This window comes from Siniperca chuatsi, linkage group LG5 (assembly GCF_020085105.1).
Source record: "Siniperca chuatsi isolate FFG_IHB_CAS linkage group LG5, ASM2008510v1, whole genome shotgun sequence".
Classification (NCBI taxonomy): Eukaryota; Metazoa; Chordata; class Actinopteri; order Centrarchiformes; family Sinipercidae; genus Siniperca; species Siniperca chuatsi.
The window spans coordinates 2725382-2741075 of NC_058046.1; the positions used below are offsets into that span (position 1 = coordinate 2725382).

Consider the following 15694-nt stretch of genomic DNA (forward strand, 5'->3'; position numbering starts at 1 on the left):
GTATTGTTTTGTTATTTTGTATGTATATGTAATATCTATATTTCAGAATTAAGTTAAAAGATGATACATACAAGTGCTTCTCGTGTAAACCCCCCCTCCCAAAAAGAAAGACTGTTTCCCCAGAAATATTACACATTACACATTTTGATTCTTGACTTGTTTTTGTTTTTGAGCGGGCCATCTTCACATTAGACGATCTTTGTTTCGCAGTAGCAGTTGGTGGGCGCATGCGCAGCCGCAACCTCCGCTCCCCCCCCTGAGCCGAGCGCTGACAGCAGGCTGGCCGGAGACCGTCGCTGCCTCCGCCGCCGTTGTCGCTTCCGTCTCCGCCGGCTTCCAGTCCACGTTGTGAGCTGCTGTCTGGATACAAACTGACACCAGAACGGGACTTAATTCATGTTACAGAAAAAAAAAAAAAAAAACAACAGCAACAAAGTGCTTTCGGAGGCTTTTTTTTTTCGCCGAGCTTTCTCCTCTCCCGTCCTCCTCCCGGTGGTGAACGGGCTATCGGTGAAGGTAAGTGTCCGCTTTTTTGTGACAGTTTTCGGCGCGGAGGAAGAGAGGGATGAACGGGCGGCTGCTGCCGTGTTGCTGTCCCGCACGGCTCGGTTAACTTCAGCGCTGTATCTGTGTTTAAATGTGTGAATTTACTCAAGTCTAAGCTCGTTAACGACATGACGAGTTTTCCTCCGGCCGTTAGATTCCGTTGACCGTCCGCATGGAGCACACTGACCGTCCTAAACGTGGCTTTTTAACGATACTTTGTACCGTTTTTCCCCCCGCTACAAGACGACGTTATTTCCGACCAGAGCTGCTGTTCCTACCTGTTATTAAAATTAAGTTGCCATTGTCTTGATTTTAAGTTCTCGCCAATGGCAGCACGGCACCTGTGTGTCTCTAGTAGTTCCGAAGTACAGGTAACGTTAGGCCCGCAGGTGATGATGCACCTGTGCGCTGAACGATTTATCACGTGTTAGCTTGTAGGTTTCCACTTAACATCATCAACACTTGGCTGACAAAAATAACTTGATATTGATACATATCGGAGTAGTTTGATGGTATTTTCAGAGGACATTTACAAGAAATAGAGATATTATTGTTGACATCAGTTACTATTATTTGATGAGCTTAAACGTTAGTGTGACTGAAGTGAATAGCAGCAGGTCAAGGGTTCAAATTGTTTCATATCTGTCTTAATTTAATATTCACATGCCCTTATGTACGTAGAGAGCCCTTACTAATGTGACTACACTGTAATTGTAAAGTTAGTCAAATCTAATGGGTACCTTTCTAAAATTAGTCATTTTTTGAATGGGTTTTTGCACAGAATGGATTTTCACTCCCACTGTATTCAAACTAGGAAGGGATCTTTTCACAGCCAGTATGGACAGAAGGAAAGACTACAGCGGCAGATAACTATCATATACACATGGATATGAGTGAGTAGGTCTTCTTACTTAAGGTCTTCTTGGGGAAAAAAAAAATCTGAACTTATTCTTTCAGACCAGGAACATTAATGTTATGAAGTGATTTTACCACACACAAAAAAATCTTTCTAGTACAATCTCTAGTTTTATATGATATCAGAATGATATTGCTATATCACCCAGCTCCAAAGGACACTGTCATATTGATGCTATCTAAACCAGCTGATGATGAATAAAGTCTCAGTCTCATTTTACATTGACAGTTTGAACTAAATCAGGATGCAATGAGAGACTCGGGTAATTAGAGGTTCAGCTGGTAGCAGCTTGACCATACGTGGTTCTAGACTAGCTGGTACTCGAATGTTTGGTCAGATTTGTAGTCTTCTGTACTCGTTCTTTGATCAGACAGCTTTCTGATTTTAATTTTGCCAGTTCTTGTGTGGCTGCTTGTGTTCAGACAATTAACATTTTGAGAAGTTTTTTTTGTGTGTTTTAAATGAGAAAAACAAAAAAAGGCGTTGCAGAAAAACATGTTCATATTCCTCAAAGTAAGGAAACGGGGGAAACAGAATAATTTTGTCTGAATTTCCATTTTGTTTCGTTGCTCTAACCAGTCAGTAGTCAGTGATCGTTCCCGCTGATGTCATTTTTAGTCGACACTAAACCTTTTTAATTGTAACTGTTAAGAGTTGCTGTTTCTGTAAGCCGACTTCCAACTAACTTGTGCAGCTCATTCACGCTCGTTGCCGTTCTTGTGACCGCTTTTCTGTCGCTGTTTTTCAGAGGTGTGGGCAGTGATTCAGAGGTCTGGAACCAGACTATATCGGCCCTAGTATCAGTTGACACCACAGACTGTATATAAAGATGGACGACGTGACAGCTCCCCGAAAGTGAAGCCAGAACATCTCGAGCGCCCCCTGGTGCCTGGCTGCAGTATAGGTCATAAACCCCGCCCCCCTCCATGTTAGCGGATGGGAAGTACGAAAGTACACGTCAATTCCCAAAGATGGTTTCTGTCATTTCAGGTAGTTCTTATCACGCTGATGTGTGTTCAAGTGTTCATTTTTTGATAAGTTTGCTTCTAATTAGTTATTTGATGCCATAAAAAGGGGGTGTCACGTCATGATTGACAGCTGAGGCCGGCTCGCGATTGGGTCGGCCAGGTGTATGGGCGGGACCTCAATACCGTGGCTCCAACCCTGATTCACTACTGCGCAGACTCTGGCTCCAAATGACGTCACCAGCGCAAGATGGCCGCGCCCGTATCCGGTATATTTTGGCTTCATTTTTGTACAGTGGGAGGAAGTGGAGACGCGTCGTCCATCTTTATATACAGCCTGTGGTTGATACCAAGCTCTAATCACCATTTCAGAATGATATTGCTATATCACCCAGCTACGTCTACGCTACCTGTCTCACTGTTTACACGACAGTTTGAGTTAAATGAGGATTAAATGAATGTAAATGTGTCGTAGTGGGGATGTAGCAGTTACTGAGGCTCTCCTGTTCAGGTTTTACAGCCTGACGGGGGTGGTGGTGGTGCAAGAGGCTGTCCCATAACATAACTGTGTGCCCTGCTGAAGTGTCATCAGGACCCTCACCCCCCCCACCTGCTCCTGAAATGTAAACTGCTCTGTGGAAGATCACCAGCTTAATGAGACCAAGTGTTTCTGTGTGGAAACAAAAGGCAGCTCTGTACTTGCTGTATGCTAAAGCTGCTCCTGTATCTGCGTTTCCCACATTTGCTTGAACCCGATAAACACTCTGCTGTACGTCACCAGGTTTCAGCCGGGGCCCGGTGCGCTCGGTAAGCAGAGCGAGCGCCGGCCGGAGCAGGTGGCCCCTCTCAGCCTGAGGAATGTAAATAGAAACGGTAACTCGAGCCTAATGTTCATCCGCGGCCGCCGCCATGGGACCGGCGGCAGCTAAAAGTGTTGACGAGGATGCAGCGCAGCTCTTATAAATGAGGATCAAGTGTGTGTGTGTGACATTTTGTTTTCAATTAGAGTCGTCCTGTGCTGTGTGTAAGGAATACACAAATGTTTTCTTAACAGTAAATCCTCAGCACGGACGCTGACAGAGGTCCGGCCAGTGTGCTCAGGCTACAAGCCAGTTCAAGTTACAGCTCAGCAGAACTCCCAGCAGCTTTTTTAGCCTACAACTTTTGAACTTTTGGCGCTCTGATTATCAATAGGTCGTGGTACCTTCTTACTCACAATACGACAGTTATGTAAATAAATTCTCCCCCGTAGTTGTGCAACATGACCAACACATTTTCCTGTTGTGTGTGTGATTTGTACTTTAGTGTTTTGGTTTACAGTGTTCTGTGACGTAACGTCCAAATTTAGAGGAAAAAGAGCCATGTGTGTTGTGTATCTCAGGTTATCTACACTTATGCAGGGTCAGACTACACGACATCATCTCGATAATAGCCTTACCCGACAGACGTATGGCGTTGGGCGCGACAGTTGATCGTTTTATCCCGCGCAGGGTTCAACAATAACGTCTTTTGCCACTGGCCCGGTCTGGCAAGTGGGTCAAGAATCTACCGGCCTCAACAAAATTTCTCCTGGATCTGATTAAAATTTCAGCTGTATTTGTGGCAGTCATGTTCTCAGTTGTATTGTAATAAACTAATGTCATGTTCTACAGATGCCTGTTTGAACTTTTGTATTCAATAAAGTGGGGGAAAAGTTGATTAAAAAAAAAAACCCAACTTAATTTCCTTACATTTCGCCAGCGTAGACAGACGCCCACTGGAGTTGTAGTCGCCGTACAGGACGCCGTTCAGGCGTTTGTAACAGCATTTAGAAACGGCAATTGGAGAGCGCCCTCTGCCGGCCATAGTGTTCAGGTGCACGGAGCGACGTTTAGAAACGCCAGCTGCCGATATAAAACTATATTAACAGACATATAAAACATTGAAAGGCAGGGAATACAAGCAGTATACAACGTAAATAATGTACCCAGTCATATAATTTTCTCCACGTATTCAACTTGTATGTTTGTACAACATGTAAATATTACATGTTGTATACGACATGTAATACGCGGGACTGTAGAGTGTGAAGACGTGAAGTCTCGGAGAGCGGACGTAGTAACGTTCCCGAATCAGTGTCTGGAAAATGATTGCAATGAAATCGTTTTTTTTTTTTACTTTTTCGAGCACTAGCCCGATCAGGCAACTGGCTGATTGTATTTACTGGCCCGACACAACTTTTTGCTGGCCCTGGGCCATCCTTAATATTGGACCCTGCGTATCATAGTGGACGACAGCCGAGGCTGCATCTGGGACGCCTCATAACGTCCCGACAGGCGAGCACAACTGTAAACATGGCGAAGTTAAAGATGTTGTTGGTTCTGCGAGGCGGAACTGTGAAACTGAGGAAAGGTCATCACACCGCGCAGGTCGTGAAAGCTATGATTGGTCCGGGACCAAGATGTAGTCCGTCGTGTCTCTCGGCTCGACTCTGTAATCACCTAATCTGACACACTGACCATCTTAACAGGCAAAAATGTCATGTGGTCTGAACCAAACCCATGTCTTTTATGGCTTCATCATTTCAACAAGAGAAAAAATTAAAATGTTTTGTGCATCAATTTAGACGTGTTTCCCAGTAATACAGCACGACTGAGTGTATTCGAACATTTTCAGATGTTTTTGGTCAGTTTTAGTAAAGCTTGGCTCAACGATATGCGTTTTCAACAAAGAAGTCACCAACAAGTCCTGGGAGTCCAGACTGATGAGCTGAATATGATTTGCCAGTTTGTAAAGGTTTGCTGCCATGTTGTTGTCCTGTGTCGCTTTACAATGACAGTGAAAAAATAAGTCTTTGACTGAGGTTTGAATCTGGAGAGCCTCGACTGTTGATTTAAATCATGGATGATTATGGGGGCAGCCCTGATTATTACAGGAATAAACAACACTTAGAAAAATGATTTGTCGAGATCAGTGGCTTCTGTTGTTGCTACCGATGGGAAATATTACATTTTACTATGTGATGTCCAGCTGAAGGGGCGGAACAATAACTCGATTTGATCCATTTGTCAGTTGACAGAAAATGTATTTTAATGATTGATTCATCATTTCAAGTCATAGGACGACAGATGTTTGCCAGCTGTGAGAGGTGGAAACAAACGACAGGTGGACAGTGAAAACTTAATTTCATCACCAATATGATCTATATCTGGCATGTGGTGCAGTATCGGTTTGCATTCCTCTCTCCAGTATTGATTATGCTATTAAATTTAGATATGAGGCCATTTTTCAGTGTAGAGTTATATCAGCTTCATTGTTATAACTCTAGATTTATTAAATAGAACTAAAAGTTTTAAATTGGCCTGAAAACAGACCAACTTTTTTGAAGGAAGGGCAGATTTGTCGCCCATAGACTGCTGGCTGCAACCTCTGTAGCTTATCAATCAAAATAAAATAGATAAATGATATCTGATAATAAGTGAATATGTTCGATTTCTTGACTCTTTGTCAGCCCAAATAAGATTTAATAAGATTAGAATAAGATCAGTTAGCCCATCGACAGAAAATTGATTGGCATTATTAAGAAGAAAATGCCCAAATTCTCTGCTTCCAGCTTCTGATGTGAATATTTTGTGCTTTCTTTAGTTCTACAATCGTAAAAAGAACGTCTTTGGATTTTTTGATTGTTGGTCGCACACACAAGACATTTGAACACCTTGGGCTTTAGGACTTTTTTAAATAATAATTACGATTAATAATAATAATAATGATAATAATAACAATAAAACTTTATTTATAGAGCACTTATCAAAACAAAGGACAAAGTGCTTCACAACTAGAGAAATAAAATACCGCAGTGAATGACGAATTTTTTAGAAATAAAATACACAAAAGCAATAAAATAAACAGTAAAATAAACAGTTCAGGTAAAATCAGGATCTGCTTTCAGATAAAAATGTGTTTTGAGAAGAGACTTAAACGAAGACGCTGACTCAGACAGCCTGATGTCTTCGGGCAGGTTGTTCCAGAGCCTCGGGGCCCTGATGGCAAAACCTCTGTCCCCCTTAGTTTCCATCCTGGACTCAGGAACAGACAGGAGACCCCTGCCCGAAGACCTCAAACTACGTGAAGGTTCATAAGGGACTACAAGGTCTAAAACATAGTCTGGAGCCAGGCCATGATTAATCGATTTATTCGAGAAAATATTACACAGATCGGTCGATATTGAAAATAACTTTAGTTGCATCCCCACTACAGACATTCATGGCCCTAAGAGGATGAACTGTAATCACCCTCGACATGTCGCCTTGCAAAATACCTGCAAAACTAATGACATTCCCATTAGCCTTAGCTGTGTTTGTGTTTAGTGGTAATTAGCAAATGTTAGCATGCTAAACCAAGACGCATTAGCTTGGTCATAATGAGCATGTTAGCATGCTGAGTTGAGCATTTAGCTCAAAGTCTTCTTGAGTGCAGCTTCACAGTCTGGTTTTAATACCAAAACAAAACATTGTGCTACAAAATTGAGAATGTACTGTACAGTTAGTCATGTTTCTGTGCGGGTTGTAATTTAAAAAACTTGGGTGCTGCCTGCGACTTATCAAGGGTGATCATCTAATCAGGAGTCTTAATAACAATAATTGTGTCTGCTTCATGTGTTGTCGGAGCATCTTGGTGAAGCTAGTTTCACGCCGTCGTGTTCCAACATGTCCGCTGTGATGAGCTGCTCTGGAGCACCATCACATAGTTTTTTAAATAAACCCCCGGCTGCTGTGGATCACGTCTGGCTCTGCAGTGCAGTGATGGCAGTGATGCCATCCCTTTGATTCGCCCTCTCAGCAGTATCACACAGCATATACATGGCAGAGCTCTCTCCGCTAAGTGAATATCTCAGGGTGCTTGATATTCCCTGGTGACACTCTTCAATTTTCATGATGAAAAACATGTATTCCTCCATATATTTTTCTTATTTTTTTCAGCACGGAGAGCCTCTGACAAAACATTTAAAGGATCATGGGAAACTAAAACTCTCCATGGTAACCAGACTGACGAAATTCTTTGATGTTAGAGGTTCTTAGATTTTTTATTCTTTTATGACAATATATATTTTAAATGAAGGATTAATTTGCCAAAAACACAAAACAGTCAAAGAAAATAAATTATCGTTGCTGGTTAGATTGTAAACATATATTCGTCATATGTTTACAGTCTTTCTATAATTTTGTCATCCTGATTGTCTGTACTGTAATTTTACTATATTATTCTGTCTATTCTGTAAACACAACATCTATTTCCTGTCTGTCCTCCTCTGTTGCTCTTCCTGAGGTTTCTTCCATTTTCTCCCTGTTAAAAGGTTTTTTTCGGGGGGGGGTTCCTTATCCGAATCGAGGGTCTAAGGACTGAGGGTGTCGTATGCTGTACAGATTGTAAAGCCCCTTGTGGCAAATGTGTGATTAATGATATTGATCTGTATAGATACCAAATGACTTGAAAGGCCCAAACACAAACTGTTGCTGCTAGAGCTGAAACGATTTTTTTTGGTCCAACAACAGAAAATTAATCTGCAACAGTTTAGAAAATCAATTAGCCTAATTGTTTAAGTCACTTAACAAGCAAAAATGCTAAACATTTTCTGGTTACAGCTTCTCGACTGTGAGCATTTGCTGTTTTCTTTCCCCTCTTGTATTTGGTATATATATTTTTTTTTAGCAACTCAAAATGCACAAACGGTGAACTAGAAAGACATTTTACATTTAATGTTCTTCAGCAGGTAACTGAGCAGCAGGAGGAGGCTCACGGATGGCAACTCTTTCGTTTATATACAGTAGAGGTTATGTACTACGGCCTTTTTAATTCAATATTGCGATTTTCTGCTGACATTTTTATCTTTTAAATTTCATCATCTCATGCCTCTGAAACAGGATTTAGACCTTTGTGGGTTGCTAAATCTATCCACATGAATCAGACTAAGGTGTCTTTACTGTCTTTATGCATTTTGAGCGACCCGTAGTGTTACCATCTTTAAAGTAAAAACTGGTTTACAGAAAGACGTAACAACAAAATGAATTAATAAAACATGCTTCTGTTTCTGTAGTCAACATCAAAAGCCGTTGACCACACAGCTGCACGATATCGACCCCATATAACATTGTACCCACATAAATTATGAACTGAAAATTTAGTGATCAGCATATTGTTTACACATCCTGCTGCCAAGACTGAGCACCGAACTTTAGTTTCCTCTCATGCGTCAGCTCGACTGCAGTAGCTGCATCTCTTCGGTGAAACTAAACAGGTCTGTGGAGGTAAAGCAGTGAAACCTGAAACCTGATGGTTCCTGATACCATCAGCTCCATCTTCTCTTATTTCACCAACCCACAGAGTCTGGAGAGCTCAACTCATCCTGCACTATAAACCTCAGAAAGCAGCCTGGTTTTAGAGCCGTGATGATGACAAAAGAGAAGGAATCCAATCTGAACCAGTCATCTCTCTGACTTTGCCCGGCTGGAATAAATACCTCATCATCCGGGACGCAGTATTTTTTCTGAGAGTCCCCTGAGGACGTCTCTTCTCCTGAGCCGTTTGATGTGCTCTGAAACCCTGCAGCACTCTGGATGTTTGAATTGTGGTAGCTGCCAATACCAAGTGCAAGTCCGATACCAGTGCTCTTTTTCTGCATACCTGTGTACCATTTCTTTGCAAAGTCAAATGAGGCTTGGGATAGCTCTGGCACTAGTTGGCGGCCCAACGTGGCTAAAAGAATGCAAGTGATAGCATAAACACTGAATACTGAAGACTAAAGATTTATTTAAGGTGGATCGGCCACATCATGGTCAGCGTTGGCGCCTGTACCGATCTGGTGGACTGGACTGGTGCTGTGTGTTCAGTCAAACCCTACACACTGATTTATAATACTAAGAAACAGGATTTTACACATCTGGAAAGTTATCACGACGACTGTCATTTTTATCTAGACGTTGAATTGCGTTGAGGCAAAAGTTGCCGGGGTCCTCTATGTTGGCCCGCCTGCTCCATCAGTGCAGTGGCCTAATTGAAAAGAATGAGGAGACTGCGTCTCTTCACACAGTGCTGATGTTGCCACAATTTAACTCCAGTTGTACTGACTGATGTACCTGATTAATTATTAAACTTGCATTAAGTTATTATTTTTTTTAATTTTTTATAGCCACTTGGGGGCAGCGCAAGAAGCTGTAAACACAAAACTGACATATTCTCTAATAACGCTGATATAGCGAGCGTGTTGGCAAGCAGTTGGTTATTTACATGACCAGCAGATACAGAGCAACATTATCATTGATTTGAAGTCGTGTTTGTGCCCGCCTGATGGATGTAAGTCCAGTATTCACGCTCCTTTTAGCTCTGCTTTGGTCTCCACCAACTCCTGAGAAACAACAAAAACCAAAACAGCTGACAGTCGCTAAAATGCTCACAGAGCTGAGAGGAACTGCAGAGTTGGTGATAATTATTACGAGTGACCTCTTTCACATTACACATTTCACATTGATTGATTTGTAATATGAAAATATTGATTAGTGGAGCTTTAAGAGTCAGCAGTAGCAACAGATGAACTAGTCGCAGGGCCAGTTTCTACACTCCTAATGCTCTGCTTTGATAATAAATGAAGACGTATTAGTCTGTTCAGCAGCTCAGGTCATCTCTTTTTAACTCATGTGCTGACCCGTGCACCCACGTTAAGGTAAGGTCGATTAAGTTTTAGCCTTTTACATTTTTGTGAGCTGCTTCCTGATCAGTTTAGTGAGTTGAGGATCAAGCGAGGATAAAAACTGTTGAGTCCAATAAAACATTTCAACCAAATACATTTTTCAGAAAAAGATTGCTGCAGTAGCCGCTGAAAGAGTTTCCCCTCGGGGATCAATAAAGTATTTCTGACTCTGAATAGACAAAATAACAACAATAAGTAGATGAAACTGGAGATTTTCAGTTATACGCCACCAAACTGGAACACAGGAAGTAATATCTAAACACCTGCTGAGTATCTGCAGGCAGGAAGACTGTAATTTTAAACATCCTTGATTATGATTATAAATAGAAGAATATTTTAATTACTGTAATCTTATTGTGGTTTTGAATTTGAGGTTTCAGTCTTGCCCAGAGTCAGTACATCTCGTGTTAAACCTGTGAGCTCAGCTCAGTGTTTCTCCTGCAGGCCTCATTTCTTCCTGAGCCTCGTTCTGGCTGTATAGTTGTCACGCCGCTCTGGACGAACTGGCCCACCTGATTGCTGTCAGCCCAGAAGTGAATCTCCGCACTAGGCGACTTCACTCCCCTTTAGATCTCCCTCGCGTATCTTTAAGTGCCGCTCGGCTCGTGGAGGACGAGTGCAGCTTGTTTGAGGCTCGCTGAAAAAGACCCACAGAGAAGCAGAGCGCTTTGCCAGCAAATTCACAGGGACTGAAATATTCACATGGGCGTTTCTGCTCTGGCAACATGAAAGGACGGTCTTCACATCCTCTTCTGTGCTGGCACATTCAGCCAGCTCCCCCAGGTGAAGGACAGAGCTACAAAAGTCTCACAAGTCTGGATAAGCATAAAAAATTGATTTCAGGGTTAGACTGATGTATTGAGTCAAATTTGGCCTTTTATTCCGTATCATGTTGTCTGCCAACACTCCCTGAACATAACTACATGAAGACACAAGAAGCCTGCAATGAAGTTTCTTCTATACACATTTGTTTTTTATAATTTCATCGCTCAGCAATATGCATTGTAAATGATGTACTGATTTAAAGAGGGAAATGTATCAGAGTTTCCCTTACTGTTGAGTAGATTGCAAGAGAGTGGAGACAATATACTGCAGATGTTTGAAGTAGGTATATGCATAAAATCTTGTATTGCAGTACAGTATATGTATTTATTTTCATAATTAGAAGCTACCCAATATATTACACATAATATGTAGTGTAAACGGTGAGTGCTGTCTCAAAGAAGATTTGTCTCAGGCTTCTGTTATACAGCCTTGTTGAGAGTCACACCATCAAAATTACTTGTTGCTGAACAAAAAATCGAATCTTCAAATCCCTTTTTAAGACCCCTTTTATTCTCAACACTTGAGAATAAAGGTGTCTAGAAAGTCAACCACACTGAGGTCACCTGTGCACGTTAAAGTGCTGCAGGTCAGGTGGAGATGATGTGTGCTGATATGGCTGGTTAAAGGACCAGGTGTTTTTTCTCTCTCTTGCTTTACACTTGGTAGCAGGCGTGCTATGAAGCAGTACGTGAGCTGTGAGTGCGATGAGCCGGAGTCCAGGAAGAACGCTGTGCATCCAGAGCTGCACTAATGAAAGCCATTAGCGGACTGTGCTGCTTCAGACGAGACTCTCCTGCAGCTTCACCTGAGCTCACTGGAGTCATGACCCGCTAAAGCTGCTAAAACAACATGCTTCCCAAACTAGCGTTTCTAGGTAATCTTCGTAAAGATGTCAGTCCATACTGAACAAAATAATTCAGCCACATCTCAGTCTTCTTCAGCAGTGAGACGCAGCTGACGGCTCTGACAGCTAGTGACAAAAATGTTAGGTTCCCAAGTCGAGAATGAACTTCCATGCTTAAAATGAATTGTGTGTTACAGCCAGCCTCTGGTAAGGAGTGGGACAGACAGCCCAGTGACTCTGCTGAGTCTGAACAGGCTGAACTGCTGCTGCTTTCTACTTAAGATGAACGCACAAGTAGTTGTTCTCATGGACATAAAATGTATTTTTCTGTTTCTAAACAAACACAAAATAGTGATTTGAATGCAGATAACAGATGCTACCTGATCTACTACCTGATCAAATCGCTGACTGTGAAGTCGCCTGGCAACACCTGTATTTTGACATCTAATCACAGAGAGGTTTAGAGGCAACAGAGAGTTGGTTTCTGAGCTTTTCGGCCACACAGCCCTGACCAGGCTTGCATCGTCTTTTTCCAAAAGCCCAGTTTTCTTCATTCACGCGTTTTCAGATTCATCCACTCTGCAGAAGGGTGGAATTGCTCAAAAATCTGTCAGATTGTTTGTTTAAGCCTGCTAGTGCAGGATGAGGTCACCATTAAAGAGCCACTGATTTCCAGCAAGTTAAACCATCCATTTGATTGTATCTTTTTAAAGTTCGTACTAAGTCTGGTGTTTCAGTCCTACATGAGTTCTTCGTCTCAGCGTCGTCCTCCTCTTGTCTTCTGTCTCGTCTATTTTCTGTCAACTGCAAAGTAAAGGCTGAATCTCCCAGAGATCATTTTTCAAAGAAAATGTGTTGCTTTAATGCGTAGTGACAGTTGAATTGGAGAGAGGGAATTGACTCAAGACCTATGAAGCTGCCTGGATTGTGTTCTGTTATATCTCCATCCTGTGTCAGCTGAGAGGATTTGGGGAGCAACTGCTGAGCTTGTTGGACTGAAACTTTACTGGCAACATAAAAATTCATCTTTGTTTATATGTTTTTGGATGCTGCATTTGGCAGCTTACACCTAACACACTCTTATAATAGAGAACAGCACTGCTGTCGAACAAAAGAACTTTATCTCCAAAATTTCAGTGATTCGGTAGAAAAAATACTTTGGTTTCAGCTTGACAACCATGGATTTTGTGTTTATCCAGGCAGGGTTTTGTAAGGGTTTCATAAGCACAGTGGGTTGGTGGTGAACTTTCTCAACCCAAAAAGCAATGTGTAAAATCTTCCCCATCACACTTAAAACAAACAAAACAACACTAACAACACGTAAAGCCCACGGAAGCTGCTTTAGTTGTGTATTTTGAGGTCAAACCCTTGCAAATGTCAAAAAGTATTGTCAGTATGAAAATTCTTGTCTCATACAGGACAGCACCTTGTGTTGGGAGAATTCATATTTTAAGCGTCCAAACATCCAAATTTTAGAATATGAAGACGGAAGCAGTAAAACCACGGTGTGGACTGCTGGTTCATCCCTCTGCCTGCCTCTGTGAGCCTGACTGCTCCAAACTTGGAGAGTGGATTTAGAAGTGCAGTTCACAGCTTTATTTGGGACCTCCGGCGTTGTGGCAGCAGGTCTGCTGGAGTACAGTGAGGTGAAAAGCCTCACCGCTGCGAATCCTCTCTCCCAGGCTGTGGATTGTATGAGGTGAATGGATGTAGTGAATTGGCCTCAGCCCATGAAGGCTGCCTGGACTGATGCCCAATACTACGCTGCTGAATATTATAATTAGCTTCTTACACTGGGATTTTATTCAGAGTTCACACAGGGCTCCCAGGCAAGTCTGGGAAAGAAATTAAATTCTGTCCACGTCCTCAAAAATATGTACAACTGCACTAAAAAAAGAATGGGAATCCTATGGTACTGTAGGAAAGGTTAAACCAAAGAGATGAAAATCTAAAGTCTTAAATCTTGGTCTCCAAAAATGCGTGTTTTATCGAATCACTGGCGACTGGGTGCTGTTTATTGATTTTTCCGGTATAGTATGTATCTGTTCATCTTTACACTGCTTCTATAACACTTTAGGTATTACGTTTCTATCAAGCACAAACAATGAATTATATGTTTAGCTTAAACGTGGGGTTTGTGATTCTGGAGAAATCCAATACCATGACAAGCACCATGATACAGAGCGAACAACGTCACGGCAAGTAATATAACTAACGTTAGCTAGGCTGTGGGTTAGCTTAGCTAGGTTGTGGGTTAGCAAACCGTCGCTACAGCTGCTGCTGAGAAGCTAACAGCCAGAGAGGACGAGACGGTTTCCCAGAGCCAGCACAGCAGCTCCAGACAGCGACGCTCACAACTCTCCTGCTGCTGTAGCTAACATCACAACAACAGATCTTGGCAAACTAGAAAGTGAGCTGAATGTCCGAGGGCAAGTCATTTAACGTTACCTGACACACACATCATGGCTGGAGTAGTGCTGTGTGGCCCGGTCCGAGCCACTTTGTTTGTTTCCCATTCACAGAGCCGGGGCTGCGTACAGCGCATACAGAACGGACAGCTAGCGGACCGTGAGGAGATATTCACTGAATCTGACAAAAAGACGTGTCTCGGCTTAGAATCGCATACCCCACCTTTTTAAGTTTCCACCAGATGAGTTTCAGTAACCCTGGCTCAACATTAAAGTGGACTGAAACAAATCGTAAATATGTGTGTCTGATATGACGTTTCCATGAAGAGCATATCCTAAATTAATTCTGAAAGCATAAATAGTTTTTCTTGTTAAGAATAATCTTCAGCTGAAGCAAAATATGGCCTCGGTGACAGTTACATTGATCATAAACATATCAATTAATATTATGTGGAATACATCTTTGAAATACATTTTGAAATAATGTTATACATGAGTTTATTCTAGAATATTGAACCCTGAGAAAACACTTTCAAAATCCATCGGTGTGAATTCAAATAGCTGTGATGTTAATGCTGCATTCAACTAACTGTCTGCTTTTTCAGCTGCGTTACACTGCCTTAAAGTACTGTTGGCCAAATGTCATATTGTTACTGTAAAGAATAGCAAATAATCAGTGAGAGCATCTCAAAAACACCCCTGTAATGCAGGCAGTCATTTCCCCAAATATAAAATCTTCCAGCAACGTAGCTTTGTAGACACATAACGGGCAGAAGCAGAGAGGTTTGAAATGGAAATGTGCTGCAAGTCTCTGTCCAGGTTTACTCTCCTCTGAGCTCCTCAGTGCTGAGCTCTGAGCGGTCAGCCGTGCATGGCCACATGATGTCTCCATTACCTGGCTGAGTCACACACACACACACACACACACACACACTTACACCACCTGCTGCTTGTACACACTACAGGCGACTCGCTCCATGTGTCACCCTGTTCTGATTGGTTGGTTGCAGTAGAAGGAGCTGAAATTGCATCCAGGAGGTATCTGCACACACACATTAAGTCTCCTGACTGCCTTGTTTGTTAGTGGTTAATGAGTTGACAGGATGTCCTGACTGTCGCTGTTGGAGCCTACTGTAATCGACTGTATTACAGCCAGCTTTGATCCTTATTGCAGCCGGTTGCATCGTGAAGCTGATTCTTAGCACAGAATTACAAGCAGCTGACAGACATATGAATGACATATTGAAAATATAGATTTTATGGAGCATAAAGTTTCTCTGGTCGCTCAGCTCTCAAGAAAATTACTTGTGTTTGATGTTGTTGATCCTGTTTTTTACAGACTGAAATTTGATATCAGAATAAATAACAACCAATGAAAACCAATGGATGCTTGAAATAGTAGTGTAAATGTATCAAAAACTCATCAGTGAACATGCAAAGTGTACATGATTTGTAGTTAACGAGGAT

The 15694-nt window shown here is 42.0% G+C and overlaps 1 protein-coding gene across 4 annotated transcripts in view; it reads left to right on the plus strand.

Moving 5' to 3' along the window:
- Positions 1 to 198: 198 nt before the first annotated feature.
- Positions 199 to 15694, plus strand: part of LOC122875734 (spermatid perinuclear RNA-binding protein-like) — an 82204-nt gene continuing 66708 nt past the window's right edge. Inside the window, exons 1-2 of one of the 4 annotated variants that reach the window (XM_044195190.1) lie at positions 199 to 516; positions 1361 to 1439. The gene's annotated coding sequence lies outside the window, so the exon portion shown is untranslated. Of the gene's footprint in view, positions 517 to 1345; positions 1440 to 15694 lie in introns of those variants that run through there. The other 3 variants (XM_044195189.1, XM_044195193.1, XM_044195192.1) reach the window with 3 other exon arrangements.